Genomic DNA, 22,252 nt, shown 5'->3' on the forward strand with positions numbered 1-22,252 from the left:
GCCACTGGTACAAAACCGTATGTGTGTGTGTGTGTGTATATATATATATATATATATATATATAAACCAAAATTCATTAAAATTATGGGGGGAGATAAAAAACTGAAATTAAAATCCTCCATGTCTCAAAATTAAATCAATGTAAATATTTCCATAGGAAATTAGCACATATAGGCAAGTATCCCCGCTTGCTTTTCCCCAGAAATTCTTAATATACAATGTTACCAATGCACAAGGATCGCTGTGTCAAAACAGTATTTTTGAAGCAAAAAAACTGAGAATTTGCATATCTACTTTGCATATCTTACCCACAATTCTCTTGTTCATTGGTTAACGTATATTAAGAATTTCTGGGGAAAAGCAAGCGGGGAGCCTATATGTGCTAATTTCCTATGCAAATATTTACATTGATTTAATTTTGAGACATGGAGGATTTTAATTTCAGTTTTTTATCTCCCCCCATAATTTTAATGAATTTTGGTTTAACCATGAAAATAGCTTTACCAATGCAGCAACCAGAAATCTATCTCCTACTGATGAGTTCCAAAAAGAACGAAATAGGCTTGTCTAGTGAGTGATTTCTGGTTGGCTGTCATCATAATCCTGTTAAAAGGATCGCTGTGTCAAAACAGTATTTTTGAAGCAAAAAAACTGAGAATTTGCATGTCTAATTTGCATATCTTACCCACAATTCTCTTGTGCATTGGTAACATTGTATATTAAGAATTTCTGGGGAAAAGCAAGCTGGGATACTTGCCTATATGTGCTAATTTCCTATGCAAATATTTACATTGATTTATATATATATATATATATATATATATATATATATATATATGCTAGAAATTAAATGTAAATTTCTAGTGATCCTGTCATCAACACACATAGGTCTTATTTAATTAATAATGCCTAAAACTGCTTATGCTCATTAGTTAATATTATTATTATATGTATAAATAATTGTACAGCCTATATTAGAAAATAAAGCTGCTAGGACTGATTTTAAATGATCATTGGTTTATAATTAGATTCCAACATACTTAGAAGTTTCACAATGTAGCATCTTTATTTCCATACATAATCTTTATTTTTAACTTTGATCTGAACCTTAAAAATATCTGCCATGTCAGTAAATACCGTCTTAGGGGTCAATTTATGAAATGTCGGGTGGACATGATTCGTTGTAGCGAATCATGTCTGCCAGACATCACTTAATTCCCGACAGCAAACACTGTCGGCATTTAACATTGCACATGCATTTCTTGTGAAATGCTTGTGCAATCCCGCCCCCTGCACAATCGCCACTAGCAGGGGGTGTCAATCATCCAGATCAGATCAAGTTATCAAAGTGGCGGACAAGTCTTACAACCGCTGCTTCTCAGGAAGAGAAAGCAACATCTGCTGTTTGTTAAATCTAGCCCTTAGTGTCAACCCTATAAATTAAAAGTCTTGCCAATCCACAACAGACTAAGGCCTCCAATGCACCCACCATCCATTACCTCAAACATCCGAAGAATAGCTGCTCACCACCCAGCAACCATTTATCCCTATACTCAAATCCCATTCATCAGTCATAACAACTCTGCTCAGGCACTGCTCACTCAGCGTGCAGTCAAACTTATAATGGTACATGTAAGAAAACATTGGATGCTGGAGATGGACACATGGGGGGGTTACAACATTACATGTGGGATAAAGGGTATTAGGTGTAATGGGTGGCAGGTCATATATATAGGTGGGTGTGTCAGATGAAGTTTCCAATTAGTTATAGGTGCTATAAGTGTTGTGTGTGCGCTGGGTGTAGTGTAAGGATGTTTGGTTTTGTTGTGATTTTCTTTCGGGGAAGTGGACGGTATGTCTAAATGCTACAAGGGTGTTATTTAAAATAGGCTATTTACTAGTGAAATCCAGAACTAAAGTATGTGGATTACATGGGATGATAGAATGGTATGGACCATCAACTGGTTCTATTATCAATATTTCTGTCCTGTGTATATTTATCAATGATAAATGGTATAACACAGTATATATGCCGTTATATGGACTGTTAACATCTTTAAGTAGGTAGACTGGTGAAGCAGGTATATTTATCAATGATAAATGGTATAACACGGTATATATGCCGTTATATGGACTGTTAACATCTTTAAGTAGGTAGACTGGTGAAGCAGGTTTGAATTCTATTTTATAATCAACATTGGTTGATTGGCCAGTTATTAGGATGGATATGTATATATATAAATATGAGAATTCTGGAGATACCAGAAACCTATACCAATTAATTTACGGTTAGATTCTTATTCATTGGCCATTGAAACCTTAGGTTTGTCAGTCATAGGATTATCAATGTCTTATATATAACAGTAAAAGATTATAATTATAATTTTGGAGATGCCAGAGATGCCAGAGACCTGCATCAAAGGGTTTACCTGGTGATACTTAAGTGGTCTTGATAGGTAGAAAATATAATATGACACCTTGTCATGGATTTATTCCAATTCCTTCCTGCCCCTTTAAATTTACCTTTGCTCTTACCTGAGAAGGTTATTTAAACCCTGGACACGCCCTTCTCCCTTGCTTCAGTATTGTTATTCCAGTTAGTTGCTAACTGCCATACAGTGCAGCCTTAAGGAATTCTCCTATCTCTCAGGAAAGTTTACCTGCCTAAAGAACTTTGCTTCACTACAAGAAGCCTCTTCGAATTTCCTTCAAAGGATATAATTATTATTTCCCTGCTTGCTGGATACAACTTAATTGAGCTGTTTAGTATTCGCCATAGCTCACAACTCCCCTTTGGGAACCATTCACTCCCAGCTGCAGCCGCTATCTGTAACCACACTCGCGGTCATCTCCGGTAATTCCCCAGCTAACCGGACTTTCACATAATTGGGACTTCAACCTTAGACAAGCAAGGAGGATTGCTTTCAGCGCGGATCCGCTCACCGCTTCTACTAGCTCAGGCCCCCAACATTACTGTGTTCATTCTTACAGCAGCCTGTCAGCTCGGCCCGCTCCACAGTACTCAGCGTTACAGAGACACAGCAGCCTGTCAGCTCGGCCCGCTCCACAGTACTCAGCGTTACAGAGACACAGCAACCTGTCAGCTCACGCAGCTCTACATCTCAGAGATTCAGACTTCCTCTAGCCAGAGACAAGAACTTTTATCACTGACAGAGATACTACTGCTGCATTAACTATTACAGTGCTCTTGTTAAGCTCTTACCTATTAGTACTGGTTCCTACTTCATTAGTTAACCTGAACTAGAAATACTGCTTCAGGTCACACGAATTCAATAGTAACCTTGTTGCCTAATCCAAGTGATACTTTGTAAGACACTCACTGTATCTTTGCAGAAGGCATACATTCCACCAAAACCGCAGTTGAGATCCACAAAATACACGTTGTTATAGAATACTGAAGCCTTTTTAACATGGATCCAGCGGAGATACCCCAATTTGTTTATGCACTTTCCCAGAGGGTTGACCAACTCAGTCAAGGTCTCAGGGATCTACAAGTTCAGAATGTGACTCTTACTAATTTAATCAAAGATTCCATAGGAAAGCCGCCTTCATCTGAGACCCCCCCTGAACCTCAAGTCTCTATGCCCGAAAAATTCCATGGTGACAGGGCTTTGTTCTCACAATTTAAAAATTCCTGTAACTTGCTATTTAGTTTAAAACCAAAAACCTACGCAACTGAACGCGTTAAGGTTTTAACTGTTATATCATTTCTCAGGGGCGAACCCCGCAAGTGGGCAGATTCCTTTTTCGAACAAGATCATCCAATACTCACTTCCCTCGATGATTTTTTCAAGGAAATGGCTATGCTCTATCAAGACATCAACACTCAACTCACAGCTGAAACTAAAATGAGATCCCTCAAACAAGGGAAAAGACATGTTGAGGAGTACTTGAGTGAGTTCAAACAATACTGCAAAGATACAGAGTGGAGTGAAATTGCTCTTAGGAACCAGTACCGCCTAGGCTTAAACGATTCTTTAAAAGATGAACTTGCCCGTACTGAGCTTCCTAAGACCTTGGAAGGTTTAATCACACTCAGCATTCAGATAGATAGAAGGTTGAGAGAACGCAAAACGGAAAGACAAGGAGTGGATATCGCTAGTAAACCTTCTACCTCCTATCACAAAACCATAGTTAACCAAACCCCTGAACCAATGGACCTGGGTTTTACCAAAGGACCACTACAGCCTGAGGAAAGGAATCGCAGACGCACAAACAACCTGTGCATGTACTGCGCATCAAATGCTCACTCAGTAAAGAATTGTCCCATTCTCCAGAGACAAAAAAGACGTAAGTCTATTAGAGAAACAACTTGCTTAACTTCTAACGTAAGACATGTAGCTTACTGTTCCTTATCTCTTACTTTACAGTGGGATCAACACCAGATACCAATTGAGGCTATCATCGACTCTGGGGCACACTCATCATACATTGATTCTAATTTTGTCACTGTTAATAAAATACCCACTGTGTTGAAAGCACGACCTGTTTCTATTAGAGTCATTGATGGTAATACCATCAGTTCTGGTCCTATAACACACCAAACTGTTCCTATTAAAGTATCTACTTCTACAGCACACACCGAATTTGCAATTTTCGATGTTATTTCCTCCCCTATGTTTCCAGTGGTACTCGGGTTGCAATGGTTACAGACACACCAACCCACCATACACTGGGACAGTCTTGAAATAGAATTCCTATCAGATTTCTGTAAGAACACCTGTTTCGTTCACTCTATGATTTGCAGTCTCATTCCTAAATCCCTTCCAGAAGAGTATCAGGAATTCCAAGATGTTTTCAGTGAAAAAGAAGCTGAATCTCTCCCTCCACACCGTCCATATGACTGTCCCATTGAACTGCTACCAGGAGCCTCCATACCCTACGGTCATATATATCCACTCTCCCAACCCGAATTAGACCACTTAAAAAATTACCTAACGGAAAATTTAAGAAAAGGTTTCATACAACCTTCCACCTCCCCAGCTGGTGCAGGCATTTTTTTTGTCAGGAACAAGGACAACTCAATTCGCCCCATAATCGATTATAGAGAGCTTAACAAGCGCACCGTGAAGAACCGATACCCATTACCGCTAATACCCGAACTCATTGAACGACTCAGCCATGCAACAATATATACTAAATTAGACCTCCGTGGAGCGTATAATCTCGTCAGGATCAGGAAAGGAGACGAATGGCTCACCGCCTTTAGAACAAGATACGGGCTCTATGAGTATAAAGTGATGCCATTCGGGCTTTGCAACGCCCCAGCAACGTTCCAATATCTTATCAACGATATATTCCGTGATCTCCTTGACATCTGTGTCGTTGTATATTTAGACGATATTCTCATATACTCCAACAACATCATTGAACACAAAAAACACGTCCGTTGGGTACTTTCTCGCCTCAGACAGCACCGGCTCTTTGCCAAACCAGAAAAATGCATTTTCCATACTTCTGATATTACATTTCTGGGATATACCATCACACCTGCTGGGATTCAGATGGATGACTCCAAGGTGGAAACGATTAAGAATTGGCCTACACCTACCTCTAAAAAGGACCTCCAAAAATTTTTGGGTTTTTCCAATTATTATAGAAAGTTTATCAGGAATTATTCATCACTAACCAAACCTTTAACAACTCTCACCAGTGTCAATACTCCATTCCTTTGGACTGAACAAACCCAGTCCATCTTTAATCATCTTAAGAATGCTTTCACTACAGCACCCATTCTTAAATTTCCAGATCCAGACTCTCATTATGTACTCGAAGTTGACGCATCCAATTATGCGATTGGTTCCGTTCTATCTCAACGTAAAACTCCTGAAGAACCACTCCACCCTGTAGCCTACTTCTCCAGAGTAATGACACCTGCCGAATTCAACTATCCCGTAGGCGAAAAGGAGTTATTAGTCATCAAGGTATCATTAGAACACTGGAGACATCTTTTGGAGGGAAGTAAACATCCGATCTTAATATATACAGACCACAAAAATCTAGAATACCTTCTGACCAACCGGACCTTATCCTCCCGACAGTTAAGATGGAGCTTATTCCTTTCTCGTTTTGATTTTCATATTACTTACAGACCTGGTAGCAAAAATGGGAAAGCGGATGCACTTTCCAGGAAAGATTCTAAACCACCATCTTTCAGTGCTCCCAGTACCATCATACCAGCTAATCAAATAATTGCTTTATCACCAACCTATCCTGATATTCTTGAAATTCTCCAGAAGGAAGACCCTTCCATTCCCAAAGAGGATCTTATTTTAGGACATGATGGTCTCTATTACCACCACGGACGTCTTTATGTTCCTCCCTCCCTTCGTGACAACCTATTAAAAGAACATCATGACTCACCTATGGCAGGACATCTAGGAATCAATAAAACCTATGATCTCCTCACCCGGACTTACTGGTGGCCCGCTATCAGATCAACAGTAAAAAAATATGTACAAAGTTGTCATGTCTGTACCATTTCCAAAACAGAAAGAAAACCTCCTTTCGGGCTGTTGTTACCTCTACCGATTCCTGACCGTCCCTGGCAAACCATAGGAATGGACTTTATAGTGGAACTTCCCTTGTCAAACGGTTATAACACCATACTTGTGGTAGTCGATCATCTGACTAAAATGGCTCATTTCTTGCCATACCACAAGCTTCCCACATCGTCTGAACTTGCCATGTTATTCCTAAATAATATTGTTAAATTACACGGTCTCCCAGATGCTATTGTAACAGACAGAGGAAGTCAATTCACCTCCCAGTTTTGGAAACATTTATGCAACAGTATGCAAGTAGAACTCCGGTTTTCCTCTTCATTCCACCCACAAACTAATGGCCAAACGGAGAGAATAAACCAATGGCTCGAACAGTATATACGTTCCTATTGTTCCAACCAACAGGATCAGTGGGCATTCACCCTTGCTATGGCAGAATATGCCTACAATAATTCCACGAGTTCTACTACCCTTAAAACACCTTTCTTCGCAAATTATGCTTATCATCCTACTTTTCAACTTCATCCTAGAATGGATTCACATTGTCCGAACCTTGATGACCTCACTAAAAACCTCCAGGATCTTTTCTTGGAACTGAAAAACCAGATACAAGAAGCTCAAAACTATCAAAGCCATTACTATAATCTGCGTAGACGTCAGCCACCCTCATATAACATTGGTGATCTCGTATGGTTATCTACAAAGAACATCAAACTTAAGACTCCAAGCAAGAAGCTTAGCGCAACTTTTATTGGTCCCTATCCGATAGCAAGGATAGTTAATCAGAACGCTGTAACTTTGAAGTTGCCATCGAATTCTCGATTACATCCCACTTTCCACGTTTCATTGTTGAAGCCCTACCGTGAAACCAGACGGTTCATCAACGTATCATCCCCCGAGACATTGCTCGAACCTGATGAGGAATACGAAGTCGAATCTATACAGGATTCACGTATCTACAAAGGAGTTCTGCAATACCTTATCCACTGGAAGGGTTTCACAGACGAAGAGGATTCGTGGGAACCTTCCTCGAATGTGCATGCTCCCAGATTGGTCTCCTTGTTCCACAGGAGGAATCCGGACCGTCCGAGGTTTCTAGCTGCGGGGCAGCTACCTTGAGGAGGGGGATATGTCATGGATTTATTCCAATTCCTTCCTGCCCCTTTAAATTTACCTTTGCTCTTACCTGAGAAGGTTATTTAAACCCTGGACACGCCCTTCTCCCTTGCTTCAGTATTGTTATTCCAGTTAGTTGCTAACTGCCATACAGTGCAGCCTTAAGGAATTCTCCTATCTCTCAGGAAAGTTTACCTGCCTAAAGAACTTTGCTTCACTACAAGAAGCCTCTTCGAATTTCCTTCAAAGGATATAATTATTATTTCCCTGCTTGCTGGATACAACTTAATTGAGCTGTTTACTATTCGCCATAGCTCACAACTCCCCTTTGGGAACCATTCACTCCCAGCTGCAGCCGCTATCTGTAACCACACTCGCGGTCATCTCCGGTAATTCCCCAGCTAACCGGACTTTCACATAATTGGGACTTTAACCTTAGACAAGCAAGGAGGATTGCTTTCAGCGCGGATCCGCTCACCGCTTCTACTAGCTCAGGCCCCCAACATTACTGTGTTCATTCTTACAGCAGCCTGTCAGCTCGGCCCGCTCCACAGTACTCAGCGTTACAGAGACACAGCAGCCTGTCAGCTCGGCCCGCTCCACAGTACTCAGCGTTACAGAGACACAGCAACCTGTCAGCTCACGCAGCTCTACATCTCAGAGATTCAGACTTCCTCTAGCCAGAGACAAGAACTTTTATCACTGACAGAGATACTACTGCTGCATTAACTATTACAGTGCTCTTGTTAAGCTCTTACCTATTAGTACTGGTTCCTACTTCATTAGTTAACCTGAACTAGAAATACTGCTTCAGGTCACACGAATTCAATAGTAACCTTGTTGCCTAATCCAAGTGATACTTTGTAAGACACTCACTGTATCTTTGCAGAAGGCATACATTCCACCAAAACCGCAGTTGAGATCCACAAAATACACGTTGTTATACACCTATACCTTTGGTTTATCAAGTAATCTGTCTATAATTGTATCATCAAACCTATTAGATTTACTGTTAGTACCTTTAGTTTCCAATCTATAGAGCATATATAAATATTTCTTACATAAATGTTTCTAGGAGTAACTCTATAGAGCATATATAGATATCTCCAGAAAAAAGAATAAGTAGTTTAAACTCTGAGAGTACCGGAAAACTGTACCATTTAAATTTACCAGGTGTTATATCTGTAATTAGTACCTTTTATTTTCCAATCCTTAGAGCATATATAAATTTTTCTGGAAATAAATCTATATAGCATACATAAATATCTCTAGAAATGAGGGTAAATGATTATGAGGGTAGGTAATTATGACTCTGAGAGTACCTGCGAACCATACCATTTGAATTTACCAGGTGATACCTTAATGGTTTAGTAGGTGAATATATAGAACTTTAGCACTCTGAAGATACCAGAGACCTATACCTTTTAGTTTATCGTAGGTAGTAAATTACAGATATATATAGGTGATTCGCACTCTGGAGATACCAGATCTGGAAATACCAGAGATCTATACCTGATAGTTTACTGTGTAAATACTTTTCCTCTCTGGAAAATCCAGAGACCTACACCATTTAGTTTACCGTTAATAGTAAATTGCAGATATATATAGGGGATTCGAACTCTGGAAATACCAAATACCTGTACATGTTAGTTTACCGTGTAAATGCTTTCCTCTCTGGAAATTCCAGAGACCTATACCATTTAGTTTACCTTTGGTAGTAAATTGCAGATATATAAAGATGATTCACACTCTGGAAATACCAGAGACCTCTACCTGTTGATTTACCGTGTAAATATTATCCTCTCTTGAAATTCCAGAGACCTATACCATTTAGTTTACCCAGCTGAAAAGCCGTTAAGCCAAGTTGGTGTTCTGAGCTGTAGTGAGGGAAAAACACTCAAAGCAGATTGTGTTACCTTAAGTACCTATTAGTTTCCGCAAATTATTTAGTAGGCATAGCAGTTAAAACAACAACAAAACACAGGGAAGGGAGAGGGGGATGCCACTGACGTGTTTTGCCGTAGTGACTGTTTTAAAGGGCAGTCTCGCTCTGTCCTCGTGAGGTTTAAATACCCTTAGGTGTTTACGGATTGGCAGATTTTGTAGGCCTGACATACTATGGGAGTGGCGATTGGATGAAAGTGTGGGTCAATCCTCATAGCGCATTGCAATTGGATGGATCTACATTAGTTGTTAAACATCCAATTAAGAATGATTAAAATTATATCTCTACCCATATTAAATAACTGTGTGTGTAATAACTTTTTGGATTGTGTATGATATTTTGCTTAGTGTTCCCTCATATGCAATACAATACACTGTAACTATAAGGTTAATTCTCATTGGTGGAGATATCCGTCATAAGTGTCTCTCATTGGACCATGTAGCTGTCAATCATCACAATTTATTGTGATTGGTAGACAATATCCATGTCATTCCAGAATGTCTATGAGCGAAAAATCTTGCTGTAAAGTGAGAAAATATGTATATAGGCCAGATCAGATGTGTATTTGTGAAATGCTTGCTTTAGCTGAACTTGAGTCAAATATCTGGTGAATGTCTTGAGAAATTAAGAGCGAGTGTTATACGCTCTGATTGGTCAGTATAGCTGTTCATCATTACAGCTCCCAATGAAAACAATCGCTAAAAAGCGAGATGGCCAATAAAGATTTTCCGGGCATCATTAGATACTTTGACTTGTTACTAAAGTGTCTATGTTTATGTTTTATGCTGAGTCTCTGTTACATCAAAGATCTTTATGGTGTGATATAAGAAGCATATTATCGTAGGTTATGGGACCTCGTGTTTGTAAAGTATATTCTAATAAATTATGAGATCACAGATTTCCTACCATAGATAGATAGAGCAATATACTAGGTAATAAATATTAATGTTCTGTGACCACAAGTGATCTAACATATATAGGCATGTTTTAAAAATACCCTTGTTTATATTCATGGCTGACCCATATTTAAACATTACTATAAAGCTGAGACAGAAATGATTGTCTAGAACATATGTTGAGTACGCAATTTGTATTATTACAGTTCGGAAGGTTATTCCTCTATATACTGTGCATTATAATAAGGCTTAGATAAGAATTATCTCAGACATATATTAAATACATAGTTCGTGTTATTTTAGTCCCGATAATTGGTACCATAAATATATTTTCTATAGGTCACGCGCTTAGACCTGATAGTAACAAAATATAATTGTTAATTCTATATATGCTTGTTTGAACATAGTCAGCCTCAAATAAACCTAAAAAATATATAAAGATATCTAGATTTTAATATTGCAATAAACATAGAGTGGAAATAATAATATAACATAACAAAATACCAGGAGGCGGAGCCTTTAAATAACTGTGTGGGTAAAGACATTTATCATAGTGTTTGACATACAATATATAGTCGTGTTAGTTGAACATAATAATAAAAATATAAAAACATGTAAAAATGTATATGTATATACATGTGATGGAAAAATAAATATCCTGCTGGAATGTCAGGTAATAACTGGTAAGAAAAAACATGTGTATCAAAATGTCTACAATCAACAGTGTATCAAACTTATAATCTTGTTTGACTAGCCTTATCATGCTAGAAATGTGTAGATTTTAGAACAAATGTGTTGCTTTTGTAGTGATGTAGTGCTTGGGCAAAAAGGGTGCAAAAATGTGACATGAAATAAAACAGAGTGTGTGAAAGTGATGAAGGGCCCAGTATACTAAAAAAAAGGCAAATAGATATAAAGATAGAGACAGAAAGAGATAAAAAAAGATTTAGTCTTTTGCTACGGATATATACTGGAAAATGTTTCCTTCCTAATAGTTGGATTTGGTTTAGTTAAATTATCAAAATGATTCGATCAATTTTACAGAAATATTAAGATAAATGAGGAATATTTATTTGGGTAGAAATACATAATAATTGTTGTTTTCATTTAATCCATTAGGATTGACAGTAATTTGCACTCAGATCGTAATAGTGCATTTTCACCACCTTTAATGCCAAGTGAAATTTTCTCTAAGCCAAAGTATGATAGAGCCTCTGTATTGGATCTATGTTTATGGAAAAAATGTTTTGCTACTTGAGTAATTTTTTTGCCTTTAAGTAGACCAGATTCTGCATTTCTTATGTTTCTCATGTGTTCACCCACTCTTTTCTTTAGTGGTCGTGTAGTCATACCAACATAATACAACTTACAACTACATTGTAGTGCGTATATAACGCCACAAGTATTACATATGATGTGTTGTTTTATTTTTTGTATCTTACCAAATCTGTCTGTGATTTGGTTTGTTTGGATGGCACGAGAACAGTAAATACAATTTCGGCATGGATAATTTCCAGGGTAGGTCATTTTGGATTTCTATTATAAGAAATGACTTTGGACCAGTCGGTCTTTGAGATTTATTGACCTTCTGTAGCAGATGAACATCCTATCCCCAAGATTCCTAGTCAAATAAGAATAATTTTGAAGAATATTCCAGGATTTTTGTATGATGTTGGCTACATCTTTGATTTGCTAGTTGAAGGTAGTTATGAGTCTTCTTTGATCATCCATTTTCTTAGGTTTCAAATATAGTAAATCTTTCCTTGAGGTATATAGAGCTCTGTGTTTGGCTTTTTTCAGAATTGTATTACTATATCCTCTCGCTTTAAGTCTGATCTCCAGTTCAGTAGCTCTTGCTTGAAAGATTGTTTCAGATGAACAGTTTCTGCGTATACTTAGAAATTCACCAGTCCATGGTGATCTTAGGGTACTTGTGGCATGTGCACTGCTGTGATGTAAAATAGAGTTGGTGGCAGTTGGTTTACGGAATAAAAAAATTCAGTTATTAAATTGCCATCCCCATCCTTTAATATTTTAAGGTCTAAAAAACTTATCTTTTATTGACTACAATCATATGTCAGTTTGACATTAATATTATTCAGATTGAGTTTCATTAGAAATGTATCAAGATCCGTTTTGGATCGTTCCCAAATAAACCGGATGCCATCAATGAAGCGAATACATAGTGCTATTTGTTGCCAGTAAACACCATTTATTTCTCCCACCATCCTAAAAACAAGTTGGCGTATGTGGGTGCACATGCTGTGCCCATCGCTGTTCCGCAAATTTGTAAGTAATGCTGGTCATTGTATATGAAGAAATTGTGATACATTTAACTATTTCCAAAATGAAGGAATTATGATCTTTGGATTCAGTAGGATCTAGATCAAGGAAGTGTTGTACTGCTTTTATACCATAGAAGTGCTCTATGCTGGTATACAGTGATTCAACATCAGCGGTAACTAACCATGTTTCTGACGTTAGTTGAATACCATCTAATTATTGGAGTACTTCCATTGTATCTCTGACGTATGAGGGTAATTCCTCCACAAAACATCTTAATCTCACTTCATCTTATCAACGTACATGCTTGCTTTTTCTGTTAGGCAGCCGTTACCTGATACAATTGGGCGCCCAGGGGGATTGGTGATGTTTTTATGTATTTTATGGATAAGGTATAGTGTGGAAACTCTGGGATGTGTTAGCTTTAAGAATTTAAATTTTTTATTACTAATAATATCATTTTCTTTGGCTTTTTCAATCATGTTATTGTATTGTCTTATGTATGATGCAAATGGATTACATTTTTGTTTCTTATAGCAATTTGCATCACTTGGTTTCACATAGATATTGATCGATTGGCCAGATAACAATGTTCCCACCTTTATCACCACATCATCCCAGCTTTCTATTTCTCTGAGTGCCTGTTGCTCATTGTATGAAATGTTACTGGCTGTATTGCGAATAGCAAGTGAGTTGATCTCATTACATACTATTTGATTGAAAGTTTGCTTGTTGTGAAATTGTGTTATGTTTGGTATATATTGGGATTCGTCTTTTATTAAATCAAGCCATTTTTTATTAGATTGAACGTCATCATTTTCCTTTAAGAGCTCTTCTAGGTCATTCAAAGTTTCTAATTCCTCATTAGTCCACTGAGTATTATCTGGGTTGTTTCTCATAGAATTAATCTTTTTTTAGCATTAATTTTCGGACAAAAAGATGAATATCTTTTATTAGTTGGAATTTATCTAATTTGTTTGTCGGGCAGAATGATAACCCCTTTGCAAGTACCAATCAATGGTAATCAGATAGAGTATATTCAGATAAGTTAATTATATTTAGTTGTTCAGTTTGATTTGTGATAAGGGGCTCACTGTTTGTTTCCTTTGCTTGGCACCTCTTGTTTCCCTCCTGTTGTGTTCTTGAGGTTTCCTGTTTACTTTTGTTTTTACCTCTCCCTCGCCTGGTGTGTCCGTTTCTGATCCTGAACTGGGACCTAAAAAACTAGAGTGAGTGCGGAGGGAATATTGGTGATCGGAATTGAGGTTGTGATGTTAGTGTTTTCAGAGGTTGTTACATCTGACTCTTCCACTTCTGTATCTGATATATCTGTCTGAATTACATTTCTGGAAGATCTATTGTTCCTAAAAAAAACTTTTTGCCTCCATCTGTATATTTTGTGGTTAGCAAAGTTGGTTTTATCTCTATTAAGTTGTTGGCCCTTAGTTTTAGTTATATCCTCTTCTAATTTGTACAATTCTTTTTGGTACTGTTGATACAATTTCTGAAAGTCTTCCAGAGATTCAAATTGAACTAATTTGGATTTATATTCATCAATCTATGTTTGAAACCTTGCTACTCCTGATTTGTCATGTTTGACCAAAATGGCCATCAATTTCTGTTAATGCTTCCTCCCATTCAATAACTAATTTATTATCTTTAAATTCAAATGCCAGAAAGGGCTGAACACGTAATCCACGTGGGATCAATTTACTGTCAATATAGAGTTCAAAAAATGGTGGTTCCACCATACTTTTGATTGTTTGTATAATGATGTATGCAGTTCTCTTTATATATATTGTTCTGGGGTATATCTGGGGTTTCATTGGTGGCCCCCAGTAGTTGTATTGAAAAATTGTTAAGGAAGTGTGCTCTATTGGGAAAATCTAGTCTTAGCTAGATAAGATACATGTTAACAAAGGAGTAACAATGGCACTATTATTTGTAATAATTATTTATTAGGGGATGGTGCTTGTACTAGTCATAAATTCAAAAACAAATCAGTAGAAGACTGATAGAAGAGTACAAATATAGCACTCATGAACGTTATAAGATAATATCAAATCAAAGCATAGGATGAGAAAATACATAAAACTTAACTTTTACGTTACCAATGTTGATTATAAAATAGAATACATACCTGATTCACCACCAGTCTACCTACTTAAAGATGTTATCAGTCCATATAACGGCATATACTGTGTTATACCATTTATCATTGATAACTATACACAGGGCAGAAATATTGATAATAGAACCAGTTGATGATCCATACCATTCTATCATCCCATGTAATCCACATACTTGAGTTCTGGTCGATATCAGATTAGTGGCTACAAAAAAAAACTCTGAGTTGCCTAACAATTAGGCACCATTTAGACCCTAGGGGGTTTCTAATTATAAGAGGGCTAACGTATTTATATAGCCCATTATGTGTATACCCTCAGTTTTTTAACCAATCGAGTAAAAAAAAAAGTAAAAAAGTAAAAAGTTTGATGTATTTTCTCATCCTTTGCTTTGATTTGATATTATCTTATAACGTTCATGAGTGTATATTTGTACTCTTCTATCAGTCTTCTACTGATTTGTTTTTGAATTTATGACTAGTACAAGCACCATCCCCTAATAAATAATTATTACAAATAATCGTATAAAGGGGAATGTTTTTTTAACCTTAAGCAGTGCCATTGTTACTCCTTTGTTAGATTAGATGATTTTAAGCATAGCTAAAAGGAAAGGCTGTAGTTTAAGTATGCTGGTAAAATGCATGCTGGAACAGTCACAGACCTCTGTTCTGGAACAAAACTTTAAAGCTAATGCAATACACATTAGGCCTGAAATGGTTTAAAAAGAGGCTGAGGAAATCAGGTGCATGAATGATTAATTAATTAGGCAGGTAAGTTGAATACAGACACTCCCCAAACAGTATGATTGACAGTAGCAGGGAAGGCAGTCTTAAAGGGACAGTGATATTAGGCAGGCAAATGTTACAGCCTGTCAGCTGAAGAGGCCACAATTAGCTCAAACAATTACATAAAGGAAGCCTAGTAATACAGTAAGTACAACTGAAGCCTAGTAAGTGCAATTGAAGAACATAACATTATAACTGGGTATACCTAGAGAGTGAGGTCTAAGTTAGCTGTAGCTCTACAGAATACTTTTTACCTTCTGGCTGTGACTGTTTAGAATGCAGCACTCTGATTAGCTGAATACAGAAATATTGCTGCTGTCTATAGCGAATACAGAATAAAATATTCTGATTGGATGATGTGAAATCACTAGCTTATCACTTCTCAGTGTGAAAACTTTAAAACTAGGTTTTTGTTTAAGATAACCCACAGGGGCGGTTTTTCAATTAAAGGGCCGTTAAACACAAATTGTAAACTACATGATTAAGAACCTTCATGTATAAGAACGATTTTGCAATGAAAACTGTATCTTTATTTTGTCAAATGAGTATTTTGTTTTATGTTTATTCTTTTCACTGATTTCCCTTTCTCCAGAACAAAGGAGCCCCTGCTAACCAATCCCAAACTAATATTAAGATAAAGCACAAATTCTGTTTGCACATGTGCAGACTGGGGTAGCCTGCCTATTGTATTCCCTTAAGGAAGTTTAGCACTGATTCAGCTTAGTTACTATTGCAAAGAATGATTTTCCTATCATGATTGCTGATGCAAAACTGAATATCCACCTTTTAAAAGCATGTGACACCACAGAAGCTTAGGGAGGGAGGAAAAAATAAACAAAAGCTCACATAAATTGCATAAAAGTATTAACCCAAGTCTCTCTGGGGGAAGTCACTCAAGCACAATATTTAGATGCATTTTACAGCAGAAGGCTGTAAAATAAATAATGAATGTATATTTCAATAATGGTTCACTTGCAATAATGACGCATTTTATGCATTGTTGAAATGTCATGTTTAATGATCCTTTAAAGGGACATTAAACAGAAAATAAATGATAGATAGAATGATGCATTCAAAGAAAAGATTAGTCTGAGAATAACATGTATTTTTAAAATTTTCATTAATTGTTTGAATATTGACAAAATAAGTGTAAAGTTATTGGGGCCAATTAATTAAGCTGCGAATTAAGCTGTTTCCGTGCGAGCCTTCGGGCTTGCTGGAAACAAAAGTTAAGAAGCAGCGATCTTAAGACTGCTGCTCCTTAACACATCCACCACCTCTGAGGTGGTGGAAAGCAATAATCCTGATTAGATATGATTGGGATGAATGACACCCCTGCTCGCGGCTGATTGGCCGCAAATGTGCAAGGGACGTCATTACACAAGCATTTCACAAGAAATGGTTGTGCAATGATAAATGCCGACAGCGTATGCTGTTGGCATTTAGCGATGTCTGTCGGACATGATTCGCTACAGCGTCTTTAAAACAATGGGAGTTGCCCAGGGGCAGACTGAGATCAATCAAGGTCCCCAGGCAAAAATTAGGGAAAGGCCCCCACTGTCTCACACTGACCCAAATTTATAAAAATGAACATTGTAGCTTCCCTGTCCTGCCCCCACCAGTCCCCAACCTCCAGGGTTAGTATCCCAGTGTCAAGGGCCATAGACAGGGCCCTAATCTTCCAGGGTCAGACCCCACACTCCATGGCCCTCACACTCCATGACAGACCCCCGACAGGACCCCCTCACTCTAAGCCCCCCGATGCAACAACCCCCCCAACCTGGCACAAGGCCCCCATTCAGAGACCAGGCCCCTTACTAAACCCACACTTACCTGCTTAGTTACTGATAGGACAGCTGTCAACCCCAGCTTAAGCAGCATACCAGGAGCCATGGAGATGCCATTTTTGGGCCCCCCTACATGCTGGACCCTCTGTCCAGGTCCTATTTGCCTAGCTGATCAGTCCGCCCCTGGAGTTGCCATGTTGTAACTTAGGTTACCTTCTCTGCTGTGGCCAATTAGGGACAATTATAAATAGGTCACTAGAGTGTTGTAGGCATAGGAAAAATGTTTTTTTTTTTTTTTTTTTTTAAATAATATCCTTCACTCCCTGTGGCTGGCCTCAATAATCAATATGAGAGGAGAGCGGATGCCATGGTGCTTAAATCCTGTTCATGCAGAAAAAAATAGTACACTATTACATTTGCATAGAGGGTGGGCACCACTAATAGCAACATTTGCACCTTTGCTGGTCAGTGATTAGGGTTGCCACCTCGGCCATGTTTTCCTGGACACTTATGAGTTATAAATGCTGCAGGGTGTGCAGGGAGGAACATGAATAGTGCTGAATAGTGCTGTTCAATGTCACTATTTTGGTGCTGTCCAGGGTTGAAATTCATGTTCCTCCCTGCACACCATGGAGTATGTATAACTCATAAGTGTCCAGGAAAACATGCCTGAGGTGGCAACCCTATCAGTGATATTGTTGCTTGTTAACACACTCTAGGCCAGATTACAAGTGGTGTCCTATTTAGCGCTTTCACTTGAGCTCAAACACCGCCAGAAGTAAACTTTTATTGTGTGTGGGATTTTGCAAGCATTTCAAATCGAAGTCCTGAAGTTAGGTCGCGTCAGGTTTTGCTCGGGCAAGCTGACTTTAGGACTTTGGATATCGCAACTTATTCTCCCTATAAACTTAAATGGAGCACACTGATAACAAAAAACTAACACTTATCGCTATCACACTAAGCTTGCTCTCAAACTAAAGGTAGCTATGCATATTTTACGTTCCAGTGTTCTTCACATAGTAGAAAAAATTATTTTTATATACAGTATATATATATATATATATATATATATATATATATATACTTTATATGAATATATATATATGTATATATATAATGAATTGTCTATACCTATATATGTATATGAATATATTAAAAAATACTAAGCAGATTTTCTCCTATGGGAAGAACATTGTAATGTAAAATATTTACAGTAAATACACAGTAAAATACTTTTCATTCAAACACCTTGGCATATAACCATTTAACCCTTATAAAAATTGTTATTAAAAGGATAGGAAAGTCAAAATTAAATTTGCATGATTCAGGCAGAGCATGTAGGTTTAGGACACTTTTAAATTAACTTCTATTTTCAAATCTGCTTCGCTTTCTTGGTATCCATTGTTTAAAAAGAATACGCACATATCCTACACTAGTGGGAGCTGCTGCTGATTGGTGCCTGCACACATTTGTTTCTTGTGATTGGCTAACTAGATGTGTTCAGCTAGCTGTCAGTAGGGCAATGCTGTTGCTTCAGCAAAGGATGAATGAAGCAAATTCGATAATAGAAGTAAATTGAAAAGTTGTTTAAAATTATATTCTATCCAAATCATGAAAGAAAATTTTGGGGTTTCCTATACCTTTAATATTTATTTGAATAATTTGTATTCTGTAGTGTATATATGAACGTAACAGTTTATTTTAGTATATTTATGATGTTTGTTGCACATTTATTTTTAGCCCTAATCCTTTATGCAAGGTCTTCAGTCACGCTAACCTGATGAACGCAAAATTTAGATTGCGCTCAGTGGTGCGCGTTTACTTTCTGCTTCTAATAAGCATGTAAGTTAGCAATTGCAATATCACCCCTCACGCTAACAATAGCCCGCCACTTGTAATCTAGCCCTCTGTCTCCAAACTGTTTGCCCAGTGCTCTGTGCCAAAAACCACAGACACTTGAGCAGGGAGTCTGTGTTAAAGTCTTTCTCCTAATTTTAAGATATTAGATTTTTTGAGGGTCTGGTAAAATGTTTTTTTTTGCTTGGGTAGTCACTATTCCTTTGTCTAGAAATAAAAGCAATAGATGGAGGCGCCAATGGTGCAGATCAATGGTGGTTCGATAAAAATGTTAACCAGTGATATACAGGGTACTCACATGTATTGGAGGCAATCCCTTATGCCTATAGAGACAGGCTGGATTTTAACAGCAATCCAGCTGGCTGATCTAAGGTCCAATAGCAATGTGTGGGTGTCAGAGCATTAGCACTCTACAAATAGCATAGCAAAATACCATACACAGCACTCAGAGTGGATTTACATAAAAACATATTTATTAAAAACTATAAAAAAAGTTTACCACTCATCTTAGTGCCAAATAATATATGGCTTGTGGAGAAACAGTGCGACGCGTTTCTCAGATATACTGTTTCCTCAGGCATGTTTCTCAACAGTACTTTACCTCCTTATATAGGGCTATGCTACTTGTGAACACCCATGTCCCACCCCTGACAGTTATCAAAATACAGACCAATCAGAAACCTTCATTTGGGGATACACCTCCCCTGCTGCAATAATTTAACTAAATAATTCTGTGTAAAATACTGTAGCCAGTAAAGTATGTAAACATACTCAATGTTAATTACATTATATATGTGTTTTTTTTAAAAATTAGCAATAGCATCATGCTTTATATAGTAATAAAATGGTAATTGTTGAAGGCCGTAAATCGTATGATCTAATTGGATGGTGTGGCTGTCCATCAAACTTTAAGGGGCAGATTGTGTATACGGCTCACTGTTACATCTAAATAGCCATCTGTCAAATGTGTCTGCGCGGGCTTTCTATCCAATGGTAATATGGTTCTCAGGGGCATGGCTTCCAATCAGAACACCGTTAAAGGACCACACCTCTGGTTCTACTCGCACGGGCTATATGTTATTATTTGCGCCCATTAGTTTCTGGGAAAATCTATCATTGGTCCGTGATAAATATAAACAAATGCCCCCATTGGTCTTGCCACCGGAATCGCCAGTATAGGGTGATCTATCACTGGTCGAGATTAGATGTCAACAAACATACCCATTCGTCACACTTCGGCAGGCTTTAATACTATTGCCGCAATTGTCAGATACAAAGCCGGAGCCTCTACTAGTGCAATTAAACTACCCGGACGCTGTATTTGTTGGCAAGACATTAGCAGTTATATGTTTGCGAAAATCGCTTGAATGTTATATTGTAACTGCTATAGTCACGGGCTTGTTATGTAAACCTATAAGCAGTGAATGTGTAGATCAAAAATTCTATATGTGATATGCAAAAAACTATAGCTACCAACTTGCAAGGTGGTGAATTTACCACTGTGAATCTAATGTGAATAAAATATCTAAATAAAGATAATATATAAATATACATATTTATATTGATATAACAATATAAATCATGTGGAGTTTTTGTAAAAGCAAATACTGTCGTTGGGTTTACAATTGAATAATTAAATGGTTTTAATAAAAAGTGTGTGTATACATATTTATATAACAGTATAAGTAGTGTAAAATAATTATAAAAATATAAAAATACTGTCATTGGATTAACGATAATAATTAAAGTGATTTGGAGAGTGATAAGTAAGTGATATATGGTATATGGTGTGATACGATAATTTCTCTCATTCTCCAAGATAAGTCTTGTCCTTATAAATCTTGTTTATTGTACATTCCATGGACAATTTAATAAAAAATATATATAATAATTACAAATTAATACGAGTGTGTGTAGAAAAAATGTGGGAGCACTCTCCTTATTCAAGTGATGATTATATGTATGTAAAAAGTCTTGTATATAATTATCTAATATATAGTTGCTGTCTATAAATATATATATATATATATATATATATATATATATATATATATACTGTATATATATATATATATATATATATATATATATATATATATATATATTAGATAATTATATACAAGACTTTTTACATACATATAATCATCACTTGAATAAGGAGAGTGCTCCCACATTTTTTCTACACACACTCGTATTAATTTGTAATTATTATATATATTTTTTATTAAATTGTCCATGGAATGTACAATAAACAAGATTTATAAGGACAAGACTTATCTTGGAGAATAAGAGAAATTATCGTATCACACCATATATCACTTACTTATCACTCTCCAAATCACTTTAATTATTTAATCGTTAATCCAATGACAGTATTTTTATATTTTTATAATTATTTTACACTACTTATACTGTTATATAAATATGTATACACACACTTTTTATTAAAACCATTTAATTATTCAATTATAAACCCAACGACAGTATTTGCTTTTACAAAAACTCCACATGATTTATATTGTTATATCAATATAAATATGTATATTTATATATTATCTTTATTTAGATATTTTATTCACATTAGATTCACAGTGGTAAATTCACCACCTTGCAAGTTGGTAGCTATAGTTTTTTGCATATCACATATAGAATTTTTGATCTACACATTCACTGCTTATAGGTTTACATAACAAGCCCGTGACTATAGCAGTTACAATATAACATTCAAGCGATTTTCGCAAACATATAACTGCTAATGTCTTGCCAACAAATACAGCGTCCGGGTAGTTTAATTGCACTAGTAGAGGCTCTGGCTTTGTATCTGACAATTGCGGCAATAGTATTAAAGCCTGCCGAAGTGTGACCAATGGGTATGTTTGTTGACATCTAATCTCGACCAGTGATAGATCACCCTATACTGGCGATTCCGGTGG

The sequence above is a fragment of the Bombina bombina genome, chromosome 1 (genome assembly GCF_027579735.1).
Source record: "Bombina bombina isolate aBomBom1 chromosome 1, aBomBom1.pri, whole genome shotgun sequence".
NCBI classification, from domain to species: domain Eukaryota; kingdom Metazoa; phylum Chordata; class Amphibia; order Anura; family Bombinatoridae; genus Bombina; species Bombina bombina.